The sequence below is a fragment of the Rutidosis leptorrhynchoides genome, chromosome 5, assembly GCF_046630445.1.
Source record: "Rutidosis leptorrhynchoides isolate AG116_Rl617_1_P2 chromosome 5, CSIRO_AGI_Rlap_v1, whole genome shotgun sequence".
NCBI lineage: Eukaryota > Viridiplantae > Streptophyta > Magnoliopsida > Asterales > Asteraceae > Rutidosis > Rutidosis leptorrhynchoides.
In genome coordinates, this window is record NC_092337.1 from 33,257,501 (window position 1) to 33,274,873 (window position 17,373).

The window sequence follows — 17,373 nt, forward strand, 5'->3', positions numbered from 1 at the left end:
GGGTGAAAACGGTGTTTCAGATTGGTTCAGCGGTAAGTGCTTCAAGTTCTTCGTCAAGAGGAAAATTTGGTGGATGGAAGGGATCGCCTTCTTCTCGTCTCCATTGATTAAGTTGACTACGAACTCATCACCAATTCATCCAGAATTGATGATGGCTAATTGGTTGATCCATTCTGGTTACACTGCTTTCAGAGCTCGAGTGGATATCCATATCGGAATAGCTGTTGAAATCCGAGGAATATGAACTAGTTGCGAGTTCCATCTTGTACGGTCGGGTAAAGGATTTTTGATATGAAATGATTTTTGGATATCGGATGATATTCTAATTAGATAGAATACCTATTTATAATACAGAAGATCCCGTAGATTACGGAGGAACTTTCGGAAGCTGTCAGACAAAGTTTATAGTAACAGATATGCTAAGATATGAATCTGTCTATACACTATCTATGCAATAAATGCAGAAAGACGTGTCTAGACTTAGGAATGATAAGCAGGTAATTTTACACTAGGAATGATAAACAAAACTTGTAATATGCAGCTAATGGTCGAAGTCCAGATTCACTAATGCATCCTAACGACTATCAGTTAGACACACTAATGCAAAACCTGGTTCGCTAAGACCACCGCTCTGATACCAACTGTCAAGGCCCGTCCAAATCCATCTGGACGAAGTCATCAACATTTGGTCCCATTGCGAGGTACTGTTCTAAATATGCCATGAACGACTCCATGTAATATCCTTAAAATGAGCAAATGCACAGCGGAAGATTTCTTTCATACCTGAGAATAAACATGCTTTAAAGTGTCAACCAAAAGGTTGGTAAGTTCATAGGTTGATCATAATAATCATTTCCATAATTTTAATAGACCACAAGATTTCATCTTTATAAACATACATCTCATATCTGAGACGACCCGTCCTAATCCATAAGGACGGATACAATAACATATGATTACATCGCAAGGTATTTGACCTCTATATGATACATTTTACAAACATTGCATTAATTTTTAAAGACAAACTTTCATTATATCTAAAGTTGACAGGCATGCATACCATTTCATAATATCCAACCTATAAATGATCCAATATGTCATTTACTTAATAACAATCTCTATTGAACTCGACGACTTGAATGCAACATCTTTTGAAATGTGCCATGAATGACTCCAAGTAATATTTTTAAAATGAGCTAATGCACAGCGAAAGATTTCTTTCATACCTGAGAATAAACATGCTTTAAAGTGTCAACCAAAAGGTTGATGAGTTCATTAGTTTATTATAATCAATCATTTCCATAATATTAATAAACCACAAGATTTCCTTTATTCAATAATCATACACTCGCAAGTGTTTAAAAATCATTCATATGGATTGAACACCTGGTAACCGACATTAACATAATGCATATAGAATATCCCCAAAACAGAAATCCATCTGTATAATATAAACTCGAAGTACTAAAGCATACCATTTTCCAGTATGGGGGGAGTCAGGGCCCGTAGATCTACCTTTAGGATTCGCGTCAATTAGGGTGTCTGTTCCCTAATTCTTAGGTTACCAAGCTAAAAAGGTGATATTCGATTTCGATAATCCAACCATAGAATGTAGTTTCGATTACTTGTGTATATTCCGTAAAACATTTATAAAAGCAGCGCATGTATTCTCAGTCCCAAATATATATATTGCAAAAGCATTTAAAAAGGGAGCAAATGAAACTCACGATACGATATTTTGTAGTAAAAATATGCATACGACGGAACTGAACAATGCAAGGTTGGCCTCGGATTCACGAACCTATATTAATTATATATATTTATATGTTGGTCAATATCTGTATAACAATTTAGGTCAAGTCATAGTGTACCACAATCCTAATGCTCGAGATTATCATGCAAAAGTCAACAAAAGTCAATCTGACAAAAATGATTTCCAAAATCTATACATGATTACTATATAACTTAAATATAGTCGTTTTATATATTTAAATATTTTTAACAGATTTTATTAGAGTAAATAATATAATTCATAACATTTTGTATTAAAATTTATATAATAAAAATATACTTTTATATATCTTAAGTAATAAAATTTATAAAGTTCAATTAATATCATAAAAATATAATGATAGGTATTATTAATGTAATTTATATTACATGTAGTAGAATATCTTTGTATTACATATTTATTTAATAAAATAATATCGATAATAACAATAATAAGTAAAAGTTGTATTATTTTGTAATAATAACAATTATTATTATTCTATTAATAAAAATAATAACAATATTTATATTTACTAAAGATGATATTAATTATGATAAAATGATAATTCTAAACATGATAATCTTAAAAATAACGATACTTTTTAATATTAACCGTAATAATAATAATAATATTTTATAAAAATAATAATTCTTTTCAAAATGATAATTTTTATTAATAATAATATTAAAATGATAATAAAAGTGTTATTTTATAATAGCAATGATATTTCTATTAACAATAATAAGTTTAATAAAAATGATAGTTTTAATATTAATAATACTTTTAATAATAAAGGTAATGATAAAAATAAATAAAATGATATTTTTATCTAAATCAATATCTTACCATATTTTAATTTCATCATGATACTCATACTCATTATTTCCTAATCGATTTGTTTAATAGTTTTTAATCCTCTTTTATATCGAATTCATAATAATGATAATAATTGCAATCATAATAATTAGATAATACTATATTAGTTTTAAAGATAATGATACTAATAAGTATTATAATAATATTATTAATAATACTAGTAATTATAATAATAATGATGATAATATTAATAATAATTTCTGATAATAATAACAATAATAATAATAATAATAATAATAATAATAACAAAATACGATTTTTAAATAATGATGCATATATTAATAATGATAATATTAATAATAATAAGACTAATAATAATAATTATTATTAGGTAATAATAATAACGACGATAATAACGACGATAGTAATAATAATCATTTTACAATAATACAAAAATTCAGTTGACTATAAATTCTAATCTGTTCATCGAAACCATTCGATATCTAAATGAAAAGTTCTTAATTTTTCGCTAGCTTTCTAACGACATGCATATCATATACCCTATCTCAGTAGCATATGTATCTAATTCAGGATTCATCATAACCTATCTAATGACAATATCAAACGTACAAGCATGCATAATCCTATATACTCGAGCACTAGTTAGGGATACACTATTTATATATAAAAGTTAAGTTATGAGTGCTCACGTATCAATATTGAGATTCACTATTGTAGGAAAGTACGTAAACGCAACGGATATGATAAATACTAGATTGACCTTACGAGCATACCCTCGAACATTACCCATCACCTCCATAGCTATAACCCATAATTTCCTCAACTCTATCCCGTTTGAAAACTTATTTTGAAATCGCCTGAACATAACTCCGTCGTAGTATTTTATGTATACTAATAATATCTTGAAATAATACTGAGTAAATATATATATGTAAGTTGATTGAGAGAGTTTAGAGAAATATATTTCAAGTTTCTATGAAATAATGAAACCTATTGAATTCTATTTATAATAGATTTTTGAATTATTAAAGTGAATTATTAAAGTATGAATTATTAAAGTGAATTATTAAAGTGAATTATTAAAGTATAAATTATTAAAGTGAATTATTAAAGTCTGAATTATTAAAGTAAATTATTAAAGTTAAAGTAAAGTAAAAGTAAAGTAAAGGTAAAGTTAAAGTATAGTAAAAGTATAAAACTATGTACGTTAATACGCGTATAAATATATATAATATTAATTTAAATCGTTATATATATTTAATAAAATAAAATATAAATATCATTATCTTTATCATACTAGTTAAGTAATGAGTTATCAAAAGTATTTCTAGATATTTATAAAAGTTATATACGTTTTAATAATAAAGTTCTTTTTAAACTGAAAACGTTTTTGTACGTTTGAAACTAAATCAAATAAATATGATAACTTTGTTTTCCAAAACTAAATATATTTAAGAATCATTTTGTTAAAAAGTTAAAATAATAAAAATCGTTATATCATAAAACGTTTTAGAAAAGTAGAGTTATATATATTCATAATAGGTTTCAAGTTTTTAAATTACAGTTTGTGGGTAAAGCGTGGGATAAAGTCCAAAAGTTAAATAATCGTATGAAATCATTTTAAGGTAAAAAGTCGATATCTATTTTCTAAGTTCATATTCCAAATTCTTACTTTCATCTTAAATAATATTAAAGTTAAATAGTTGACGCATATAAATAGAACATCGAACAGGAACTACACTAACCCTTGTCTAGTTCCCGTTAATTGACACTTTTGTTCTTACTTGTAAATCACTTTACCAATTATTCTGAATACCGTTAAAAAGGAAAGGTTTCCTAAATCAAAGTGGACCTCTCAACCGAGACTCGTAATCATATAATGTATCTGATAAATCAATCATTTGATATTATCTTCTAATTCCACCGATAAACATATTGAAACAAATACGTTCATGTAAAATATTATACGTTTAATACTTTGTTAATATTCTCAAGTTGTAATATATATACATATACATACATAATCATATACGTTCATTTAATGGTTCATGAATCGTTGGAATGAATGTATGAACATAGTTTAAAATCGTTGATATTTAACTTACCAAACTTTGCTTATCATGTCGGAAACATATAAAGATCAAGTTTAAATTTGTTCAGAAATTTTCGGGTTGTCACAGTACCTACCCGTTAAAGAAATTTCGTCCCGAAATTTGATTGGGATGGTCATGGCTGACAATAAGGGTGATGACCCGGAAATTTCTGACCAAATTTAAACTTTATCTTTAAATGATTTAATGTTTCCGACACGATAAGCAAAGACTATGAAGTTGAATCTTAAAATTTTAGAACCGTTTCATGTATTAAATTACATTTGACTGCTCTCGACGATTCATGAACAATTATACGTATGTATATATATATATATGTACAAGTAAAAACGACTTTCCTACCGTAAAACAGTATTTGCTACGGTAAAATGACTTTCCTACCGTAAAACACTATTTGCTACAGTAAAACACTATTTGCTACAGTAAACACTATTTGCTACAGTAAAACACTATTTGATGTCGACGAACTAGCAAACAAAAACAGGATAAGGCGGCCATGCGATCGCATGGCAAAAACACTGAAAACTCATGCGATCGCATGAGGTACTGTAGCAAGCCACATACTATAAAAGCTCGATTCATTCCTCTGTATTATTATTTTTTTTATATTATTATTATTATTATTATTATTATTATTATTATTATTATTATTATTATTATTATTAAGATTAATATTATTATTATTAATCTTATTATAATATTATTATTAGTAGTATATATACCTAAAATACTACGACGAGGTTATGAGATGTCACCTTCAAAATGGGTTTTTGAGCGGGATAGAGCTAAGGAAATTATGAGTTATTGTCAAGGAGGTTATGGGTAATGTTCGAGGGTATATTTGTGAATCAAATCTAGTGTTTATCATCTCTGTTGCGTCTACGTACTTTCCTACAATATTGAATCTCCATATTGATACGTAAGCACTCATATTTTATCTTTTATACATTAATTGTGTATCCATGTCTAGTGCTCGAGTATATATATTTATGCATGCTTGTATGCTAAATTTTGTCGTTAAATAGTTATGATGAATCACGAAGTAAATACATATATTACTGGTAAAAGGTATATGATATACATGTTTTTGGAAAGCTGGCGAAAAATCAATAACTTTTCATTTAGATATCGAATAATTTCGATGAACGGATTAAAAGATATGATCAACTGAATTATGATTGATGTTAATTGAAATTGCTTATGAATCTACAATTAAGATTTAAACAACTTGTTTAAAAGATTGATAAATTGGATTTTTGAATATTACCAACCGAGTAAATGAATCCTTATATAAGGTATGTCTCGTTTTGTTGAACTATTGTCAAAATTGACTTTTTGAAACGACTTTGGATAACTTTTGTATGTCGATCTCGAGCATTAGGATTGTTATACACTATGACCTGACCTAGCTTGATAGACATTTATTGACCAACATATGTTCTCTAGGTTGAGATCTACGGTTATTTGATATTCCGAGTTTCGGTCACGTTTTGGTGAACAACTTTATGTGCTGCTAAGGTGAGTTTCATTTGATCCCTTTTTAATTGCTTTTGCAATCTATATTTTTGGGCTGAGAATACATGCACTTTATTTTAAACGCAATGGATACAAGTACATACTAAATTCTATACTGAGTTTGAACCGAAAATCCCTTAGCTTTGGTAACTAGTAACTATCGGTTATAAGAACTGGTGGGCGCGAGTAGTAGTATATGGATCCATAGGGCTTGATATCCCCGTCCGAGCTAGAGCGCTAGCCTTTTAACGGATGTATGCTATTTGAGAAGCGTACACGTTGGTTTGCGTGTATTATTAAGATGATTATACAAAGGGTACAAATTATATATACGTTAAGTTTAGTTACCAGGGTGCTCAATTTTATAGAATATTTTGATAAACGTTTCTGGATGAAACAACTGAAATCCTGTGATCCACCTTTATACACAGATTATGCGAAACATTAAAACTATGAACTCACCAACCTTTGTGTTGACACTTGTTAGCATGTTTATTCTCAGGTTTCCTAGAAGTCTTCCGCTGTTGCTTATATGTTAGACAAGCTATGTGCATGGAGTCTTACATGACATACTTTTCAAGGAAACGTTGCATTCACCAAATTATCACCATGTATCTTATTTTGACTGCATTATCAACGGAAATACTATTGTAAACTATTATTTACGGTGATTGTCTATATGTAGAAATCATCAGATGTCGAAAACCTTTGATTTAAATATTCATTTATGGTGTGCCTTTTCAAAAGAATACAATGTTTACAAAACGTATCATATAGAGGTCAAATACCTCGCAATGAAATCAATGAATGACGTATTGTCCATATGGATTTGGAGCGATCCTCACAATAAGTATGTTTTCATGACGCATACAAGTTGATAAATAGAATTTTATTATCACTGAGTAATATGGATCAAATAATTCGATTACTCAAAGCGTATGAGTGAAGCTATCGTAAAAGAGTGAAGTGAGAAATTAGAGATGTGCCTTATCTTTTGACGTCATCACGGTTGATCTCTGGATTAAAGAAAATCTTTGTAATCAATATAGGATTTGATTCTTCGGCGATTAAGGAAATTATGATCCTCTTCAATTTAATGCGATAATCCATCTTGATTTCTCTGTCGGATATTTCACTATAAATCCACCTCCTTCGTTTCCTTACAACTCACACCTTCTATTATTTCTCCCTCAACTCATACTTTGAAGCATTCTTCAATATGCTTCATCCAGTTCTACTTCTTGATATCTTCCTAACTTTCATATCTGTCATTCTTCTTTTTCATCTACCGCCGGAAGAATTTATTTACTTTTACTATACCCTTGGGTTTATAGTGTTTTTAGTTATCCCATGTCTTTATATCGCTATATGTATCGATATATACGGTTTGTAATTTTTCTGGGTTGTTATTGGGCTTTATATCTTCTTTTATATTTTGAAGTCCCTGATTCAGTCTTCTATAATCCTTGTCATCCACAGTTAATGCTCCATTCTATTTACTGCACTTTATACCCCCATTTCTATTTCAGAGCTTCATGCTCTGTTTTCTCATCTATTCATTAAGTACCGCTTGTAATGGTTCAGAATTTGCAGATATGAATTTCGGAATGAACATAGTTAATGTTCTAAGAGGGAGATTGTAATGACACGATTTTGATTTGTCAAATTACTATAATACCTCGAAAAATGCCGAATCATCAAGAAAAATATGTTCTTGATATGTTTAGAGTTTAAGTAGAATACAAGAGTCGTGTAACATGGCACATGATGACGTTATGATCTGTGAATCATCACGTTCCATTTAGAAACTCAGAATGACTTACCGTAATATAATCACGTTGATCAAGTGTCATTATATTATACTAACTCATGCTTCAGTTCCCAACACTACTTCAAAAACATTCATATTTTGAACTCGAAGGTTTCAGAATTTAGAAACTAAAATAGTTTCTTTTATGATGTAACACGGATACCGCGAAGAGGTAAATGATTTTGGATAAGAATAATTATGGAAATATCTTCAGAAATATGGAGGATATTTATAATGAAAGATACGATGATATCTTAGAATTTCTAATATCAGAGGATGATGAAGAATATTGTCCGCAAAGGTTTAGAGTCAGGAGCAAGGTATTCGTTAATGACTTCAACAGATGCTGGATCATTTGGATTCTTTGAAGACAGGTTTAGTCTTTGTGATTTATCCACAGCCTCCTTCATACTTTGCTCAATCCGTTTTCCAGTTCTAAACCTTCTCTTTTTCTGAGCTTTGCCAGCACACTATTCTTTATCATCAAACTTTTTACTATTAAGGTTGTTTACAGTTTTTGCTGCTTCATCAGCATTTTTCAAAATTTCGAGAACTAGTTCACAGTTTAGGGTGTTTTTTAGAAACTTCACATTCGAACTATGTAAGTTTAGGAGATAGACATTATATGTATATATATAACTGTTGAAGTGAAAATTCTGCGAGATTCGAGATTGATGATTGATGATTTTCGATAGTTGGTATGGCAATTACTGTTACAGGATGCAGATGAGTAGATGATGGGGTTTCAATGAGTACATATAATGATTTTTCGAAGAGACTTACTCCAAAGGGTAACGAAGTTGCTGGTACATCTGTTGATAATGTCGTGGAATATAAAAGGTTCTCCGATAACAAAAGGGTAATCGTATATATCGGGGTTATAATAAGGCTACTCCGGAAGAAAAATCGAAATTGACTTGCTGGAGCTATGACAGAATTTGCTACTTTGAAAAGGAATTGTAAAGTTATTTTTGCTAATAAATGCCAAAGGATCTGACGCGAGTACGTGTTGAACTATGACTTTGGTTTCGAGAGTTTTTCAGGTGCATAACTGTGGGTAACATGTGGTGGATCATCATTGTGATGACCCAGAAATTTCTGACCAAATTTAAACTTAATCTTTGTATGATTAACATTTCCGACACGATAAGCAAAGTCTGTAAAACTGAATCTCAAAATTTTTGAACTACTTTCATATATTCAAATACCTTTCGGTTATTCTTGACGATTCGCGAACAATTATATGTATATAGATACATATATATACTATAACTTGAAAATGTAACAATATATTAATTGTTTGATACCGTACATTAAACTTATTGGTTTAAATATTTATTTGAATATATATGATAAGTTGGAATATTAATTATATGAATAACTTGCGACGTATATTTAAAACGTGTTTATGAATGTTGAAAATATATATTAACTTGGTCATAAAACGATTTGTTATTATATATATATTAACAAATAGCGAGACAATGATTTATAGAAGTAAATGACCAAAACACTCGAAAGTTTAAGATACACTTTGAATGATATAGTTTATTGATAATTTAAGACTATATTTTGACAAAGGTACGAGTCACAAAACGTAAATTGCGAGTTTTCTAAGCGTACAAAATGCGTTCGAGAAACCGGAACTGGGACATAAGTCGAGTGACAACGTACGAGTCATCGGAACGAAAATTACAAGTCAACTATGCACATGAATTTAATATAATATATAATTAATTATTTAAATTATATATATTATATATTATATAATAATATGTCGACAAACAAGAAAACAAAAACATTTTGAGCTGGATCAGGCGGCCATGCGATCGCATGGAAAATACACTAAAAACCCATGCGATCGCATGGGCATCAGATTCCAAAAAGTTGCCTATAAAAGGCCAGTTTCTGCTCGAGTTTAAATTTCACATATACTACTCCCTCTAATATTATTATTATTTATTATTTATATTAATATTATTAATATTATTATTATTAATATTATTATTATTAAGATTATTATTATTATTTATTTTATTATTATTATTAGTAGTATTATTATTATTACTAATTATATCACTTAAAATACTACGACGAGGTTATGAGGGTGTCACTTTCAAAATGGGTTTTCAAGCGGGATAGAGCTAAGAAAACTATGGGTTATTACTAAGGAGGTTTTGAGTATTGTTCAATTGTTTTGCTCGTGAGTCAAACTAGTATTTATCATCTCCTTTGCGTCTACATACTTTCCTACAATATTGAATCACAATATTGATACGTTGAGATCTACGGTTAATTTTGCATTCCGAGTTTCGCTCACTTTTTGGTAAATGACCTTATGTGCTGCTATGGTGAGTTTCATATGATCCCTTTTACTCTCTACATTTTTGGGCTGAGAATACATGCAAATGCTTTATAAACTGATTTACAATATTTATATGCGTGAGTGTCATTGCTCCCTTTTTAATTGCTTTTGCAATATATATTTTTGGGCTGAGAATACATGCAATTTATTTTAAACGCAATGGATACAAGTACATACTTAATTCTACACCGAGTTTGAACCGAAAATCCCTTAGCTTTGGTAACTAGTAACTGCCGGTTATAAGAACTGGTGGGCGCGAGTAGTAGTATATGGATCCATAGGGCTTGATATCCCCGTCCGAGCTAGAGCACTAGCCTTTTAACGGACGTATGCTATTTGAGAAGCGTACACGTTGGTTTGCGTGTATTATTAAAATGATTATACAAAGGGTACAAAATATATATACGTTAAGTTTAGTTACCAGGGTGCTCAATTTCGTAGAATATTTTGATAAACGTTTCTGGATGAAACAACTGAAATCTTGTGATCCACCTTTATATACAGATTATGCGAAACATTAAAACTATGAACTCACCAACCTTTGTGTTGACACTTGTTAGCATGTTTATTCTCAGGTTCCCTAGAAGTCTTCCGCTGTTTGCTTATATGTTAGACAAGCTATGTGCATGGAGTCTTACATGGCATATTTATCGAGGAAACGTTGCATTCACCAAATCATCACCATGTATCTTATTTTGACTGCATTGTCAACGGAATTACTATTGTAAACTATTATTTACGGTGATTGTGTATATGTAGAAATCATCAGATGTCGAAAACCTTTTATTTAAATATTCATTTATGGTGTGCCTTTTCAAAAGAATGCAATGTTTACAAAACGTATCATATAGAGGTCAAATACCTCGCAATGAAATCGATGAATGACGTGTTCGTCCATATGGATTTGGAGCGATCGTCACAGTTGGTATCAGAGCATTGGTCCTAGTGAATCAGGTCTTACATAAGTGTGTCTAACTGATAGTTGTTTGGATGCATTAGTAAGTCTGGACTTCGACTGTGTCTGCATGTCAAAAATTTTGCTTATCATTTCTTGTCAGAAATTACCTGTCTATCATCTTAAGTCTAAACGCGTCTTATTGTATTGATTGCATTGATAGTGTATAGACAAAATTCATATCTTGGCATATCTATTACAGTAAACTTTGACTGCCATCTTCCAAAAATTTCTCCGTGATTTATGGAATTTGGTATTATATATACATATGTAAATTATGTATTGAAGAATACCAAACTAAATTCTATAATCTAATTCATATCAAAAACCATCTCCCTAATTATACAAGATGGATCCCGTATCTAGTTCAAATTCCTTAAACTCCGACAGATATTCCGATATGGATATTCACCTGAATTCCGAAGACAGTGTAACCGGAATGGATCAACCAATTAGCCATCATCTATTCTGGATGAATTGGGGATGGGTTCGTAGTCTACTTAATCATTGGAGACAAGAAGAAGGTGATCCCTTCCATCCACCACATTGCCCTCTTGGCGTAGAACCTAAAGCACTTACCGGCGAACCTGTTCGAGACACCATTTTCTCTCTCATTTCCAGAGTATCTCGTCACGATAATATACTATCTTAAATTCTGGATCTTATTCATCCGCTCGTCCGAACCGCCAATCATCCCGGTGTAGTAGAAGAAGTCAACGAGCTTCGCACTCGAGTAGTGGCTTTGGAGAATATGGTGCAAAGGTTACAAGCACCAGCAGCATCACCGGCATCAACAGTACCACCGACAACAACACCAACAGTACCATTACCACCACCAACAACATCCGCATCGCAAACCTCAACTTCACAATCTGTTCCACGAGCATCAACGTCATACACACCGTAGATACCAAGAAATACCAGCAACAATAACCGATGAAGTATTAACTCATTTCCCCTGAAGAACTTTTATGCATATTTAATATATATGAATTTTGAAATCAAAATAAATCTTTTCGTACTAAGCTATTACATATGAATCTTAACTGGTAGGTACTACTCAGTTAGTTCATATTACTAATATGCAATGATGTACATCCTTCCTTAATAACTTAACCATTGTTAACTACAATCTCTGTTTCAACCCAATGAATTCCATTTCATAATAAACCAAGTGTATTAATCAATTACATAATTGATTTTACATTTTCAATTTCGATATACTCAAAACTTTCCAGAAAACATCATCTGTGCCTTGTAAGGTTCACAAAAAAATTCCACGAGTACCAACATCCTTCACCAAGGAATATCAATAAGAATAAATAATGAAGTATTGATTTCATTAGTGAAATACTCCGCAAAGATTATGTAATCTTTAATATTTTGAAGATTAATCATTTCTAAGTCAAGCCGAAAATCAAATGAGCTTAATATGATATTAACTCATTAAATCTGTATTACATCTGAAGAAAATATACATACATATATTTTCATAAAGACGGTAATAAAAATTCTTTTGTACAAAATATTAATTGTGAAATCTTTAACGGGTAGGTAATACTCGAGAAATATATAAGTTCACAATTAATATGTTATACTGTACATTCTTCAACTTTGAAAAAAAAAAATATTAACAATACTCACAACGATATACAATCGTTTTCATACAAATTCAATTACATATTCTGATATTGACGGATCAGAATCCAAGTCATAACTCTGAACCGGTGACATCATTCTTAGATCTCTACATCTTTTAAAGCTATACTTTGACTTCAAAACTATGCAAGATCCTTTAGCGTTGTTTTTACCGAAAATAATCTTGCAATCCCTTTTCAAAGTATCCAGTATTATCAATCATTCAACCAGTCAACCTCGACTTTTCAGATTAGCCTTATTATAATCTTGACATATACATTCTTGTTACCGGGGAACCTTTCATGTTCCACCACATTAGCAGTAAATTTATCAACAACCTCATTGATCCTTGATCTTTCGCAAAATCCTTATACTCATTGAAACCCTATCATGTACTCATCTATATCTTGTAACGGCAATTGCCATACCAACTACCGGGAATTAGCAATCAGTATTTCGAATTTTGCAGCAATTCTACGCCAACAGTTATATATATACATATAATGCCTATCTTCTAGACTTACATACTTCGAATGTGAAGTTTCTGAAAAACATCCCAAACTATGAACTAGTTCTCTGAAATTGGAACAATGTTGATGAAGCAGCAAAAAAACTGTAAACGACCTTAACAGTCAAAAGTTTGATGATAAAGAATAGTATGGTGCTAAAGCTAAGAAAAAGAGAAGGTTTGGAACTGAAAAATGGATTGAGTAAAGTATGAAAGAGGCTGTGGATAAATCATAAAGACTGAACCTGCCTTCAAAGAATCCAAATGATTCAGTATCTGCTGAAGCCATTAATGAATACCTTGCTTCCGAATCTAAACCCTTGCGGACAATATTCTTCATCATCCTCTGATATTAGAAATTCTAAGATATCATCATATCTTTCATTATAAATATCCTCCATATTTCTGGAGATAATTCCATAATCATTCTTATCGGAAATCAATTTTCTCCTTATGATATCTGTGTTACATCATAAAAGAAACTATTTTAGTTTCTAAATTCTGAAACCTTCGAGTTTAAAATATGAATATTTTTGAAGTGGTGTTGGGAGCTGAAGCATGAGTTAGTATAATATAATGACACTTGATCAACGTGATTATATTACAGTAAGTCATGCTGAGTTTCTAAATGGAACGTGATGATTCACAGATCATAACATCATCATGTGCTATGTCATACGACTCTTGTATTCTAGTTAATCTCTAAAATATTAAGAAAATATTTCTTGAAGATTCTATCTTTCCGGATATTCTAGTAATTTGACAAATCAAGATCGTGCCATTACGATTACCTTCTTAGAACATTAACTATGTTCATCCAAAACTCCATACCTACGAATTCTAGACCATTATTCGCTTGACTTGAAGTCGGGAAGGAAAAATAAAAGCATGAAGCTCCGAAATATAATGGAGAATAAAAAGCCCTATAACAGCCCCGAAATTACAAACCGTGTATATCAATACGTATAGCAATATAAAGACACGGGAGAATGAAAAACACTATAACCCCAAGGTAATGGTAGAAGAAAATAATTTCCTCTGGTGGTAGATGAAAAAGAAGAATGACAGATATGAAAGTTAGGAGTATATCAAGAATCAGAACGGGATGAAGCATTTTCACAATCTATTAAGAAGTATTAAATAAAGAAAAAGATTATAGGAGTGGTGAAAATAAATGAAACGGAAGAGGTCAATTTATAGCAAAATATCAGACATAGCAATCGAGGCAGATTACGCATTTAATCAAAGAAAATCCTAATTTCCGCAAATTCCGAAGAATCAAATCTTATTTAGATTATGAAGATTTTCTATTCCTTAAATTCTGGAAATCAATCGTTAATATGTCAAGAGTTAAGACGAATCTCTATTCTTCATTTCACTCTTTTACGATAACTTCTCTCATACGCTTCAAATAATCGGATTGTTTTATCCATATTATTCAACGGTGATAAAACTCTATTTATCAACACATATACATCATGAAAACATTTTTATTGTTAGTCATGACGACCTCACTCAAATTTCGGGACGAAATTTCTTTAACGGGTAGGTACTGTGATGACCCAGAAATTTCTGACCAAATTTAAACTTAATCTTTGTATGATTAGCATTTCCGACACGATAAGCAAAGTCTGTAAAACTGAATCTCAAAATTTTTGAACTACTTTCATATATTCAAATACCTTTCGGTTATTCTTGACGATTCGCGAACAATTATATGTATATAGATACATATATATATACTATAACTTGAAAATGTAACAATGTATTAATTGTTTGATACCGTACATTAAACTTATTGGTTTAAATATTTATTTGAATATATATGATAAGTTGGAATATTAATTATATGAATAACTTGCGACGTATATTTAAAACGTGTTTATGAATGTTGAAAATATATATTAACTTGGTCATAAAACGATTTGTTATTATATATATATTAACAAATAGCGAGACAATGATTTATAGAAGTAAATGACCAAAACACTCGAAAGTTTAAGATACACTTTGAATGATATTGTTTATTGATAATTTAAGACTATATTTTGACAAAGGTACGAGTCACAAAGCGTAAATTGCGAGTTTTCTAAGCGTACAAAATGCGTTCGAGAAATCGGAACTGGTACATAAGTCGAGTGACAACGTACGAGTCATCGGAACGAAAATTACAAGTCAACTATGCACATGAATTTAATATAATATATAATTAATTATTTAAATTATATATATTATATATATTATATAATAATATGTCGACAAACAAGAAAACAAAAACATTTTGAGCTGGATCAGGCGGCCATGCGATCGCATGGAAAATACACTAAAAACCCATGCGATCGCATGGGCATCAGATTCCAAAAAGTTGCCTATAAAAGGCCAGTTTCTGCTCGAGTTTAAATTTCACATATACTACTCCCTCTAATATTATTATTATTTATTATTTATATTAATATTATTAATATTATTATTATTAATATTATTATTATTAAGATTAATATTATTATTTATTTTATTATTATTATTAGTAGTAGTATTATTATTACTAATTATATCACTTAAAATACTATGACGAGGTCATGAGGGTGTCACTTTCAAAATGGGTTTTCAAGCGGGATAGAGCTAAGAAAACTATGGGTTATTACTAAGGAGGTTTTGAGTATTGTTCAATTGTTTTGCTCGTGAGTCAAACTAGTATTTATCATCTCCGTTGCGTCTACATACTTTCCTACAATATTGAATCACAATATTGATACGTTGAGATCTACGGTTAATTTTGCATTCCGAGTTTCGGTCACTTTTTGGTAAATGACCTTATGTGCTGCTATGGTGAGTTTCATATGATCCCTTTTACTCTCTACATTTTTGGGCTGAGAATACATGCAAATGCTTTATAAACTGATTTACAATATTTATATGCGTGAGTTTCATTGCTCCCTTTTTAATTGCTTTTGCAATATATATTTTTGGGCTGAGAATACATGCAATTTATTTTAAACGCAATGGATACAAGTACATACTTAATTCTACACCGAGTTTGAACCGAAAATCCCTTAGCTTTGGTAACTAGTAACTGCCGGTTATAAGAACTGGTGGGCGCGAGTAGTAGTATATGGATCCATAGGGCTTGATATCCCCGTCCGAGCTAGAGCACTAGCCTTTTAACGGACGTATGCTATTTGAGAAGCGTACACGTTAGTTTGCGTGTATTATTAAAATGATTATACAAAGGGTACAAAATATATATACGTTAAGTTTAGTTACCAGGGTGCTCAATTTCGTAGAATATTTTGATAAACGTTTCTGGATGAAACAACTGAAATCTTGTGATTCACCTTTATATACAGATTATGCGAAACATTAAAACTATGAACTCACCAACCTTTGTGTTGACACTTGTTAGCATGTTTATTCTCAGGTTCCCTAGAAGTCTTCCACTGTTTGCTTATATGTTAGACAAGCTATGTGCATGGAGTCTTACATGGCATATTTATCGAGGAAACGTTGCATTCACCAAATCATCACCATGTATCTTATTTTGACTGCATTGTCAACGGAATTACTATCGTAAACTATTATTTACGGCGATTGTGTATATGTAGAAATCATCAGATGTCGAAAACCTTTTATTTAAATATTCATTTATGGTGTGCCTTTTCAAAAGAATGCAATGTTTACAAAACGTATCATATAGAGGTCAAATACCTCGCAATGAAATCGATGAATGACGTGTTCGTCCATATGGATTTGGAGCGATCGTCACAATCATCTCGGATGTCTTCAGGAAATTTTGAAGGGTTTGAACACAGATTGTAATTGTTAATATACATATGATGTTCTAGAATTTTGAATGATACGAATAT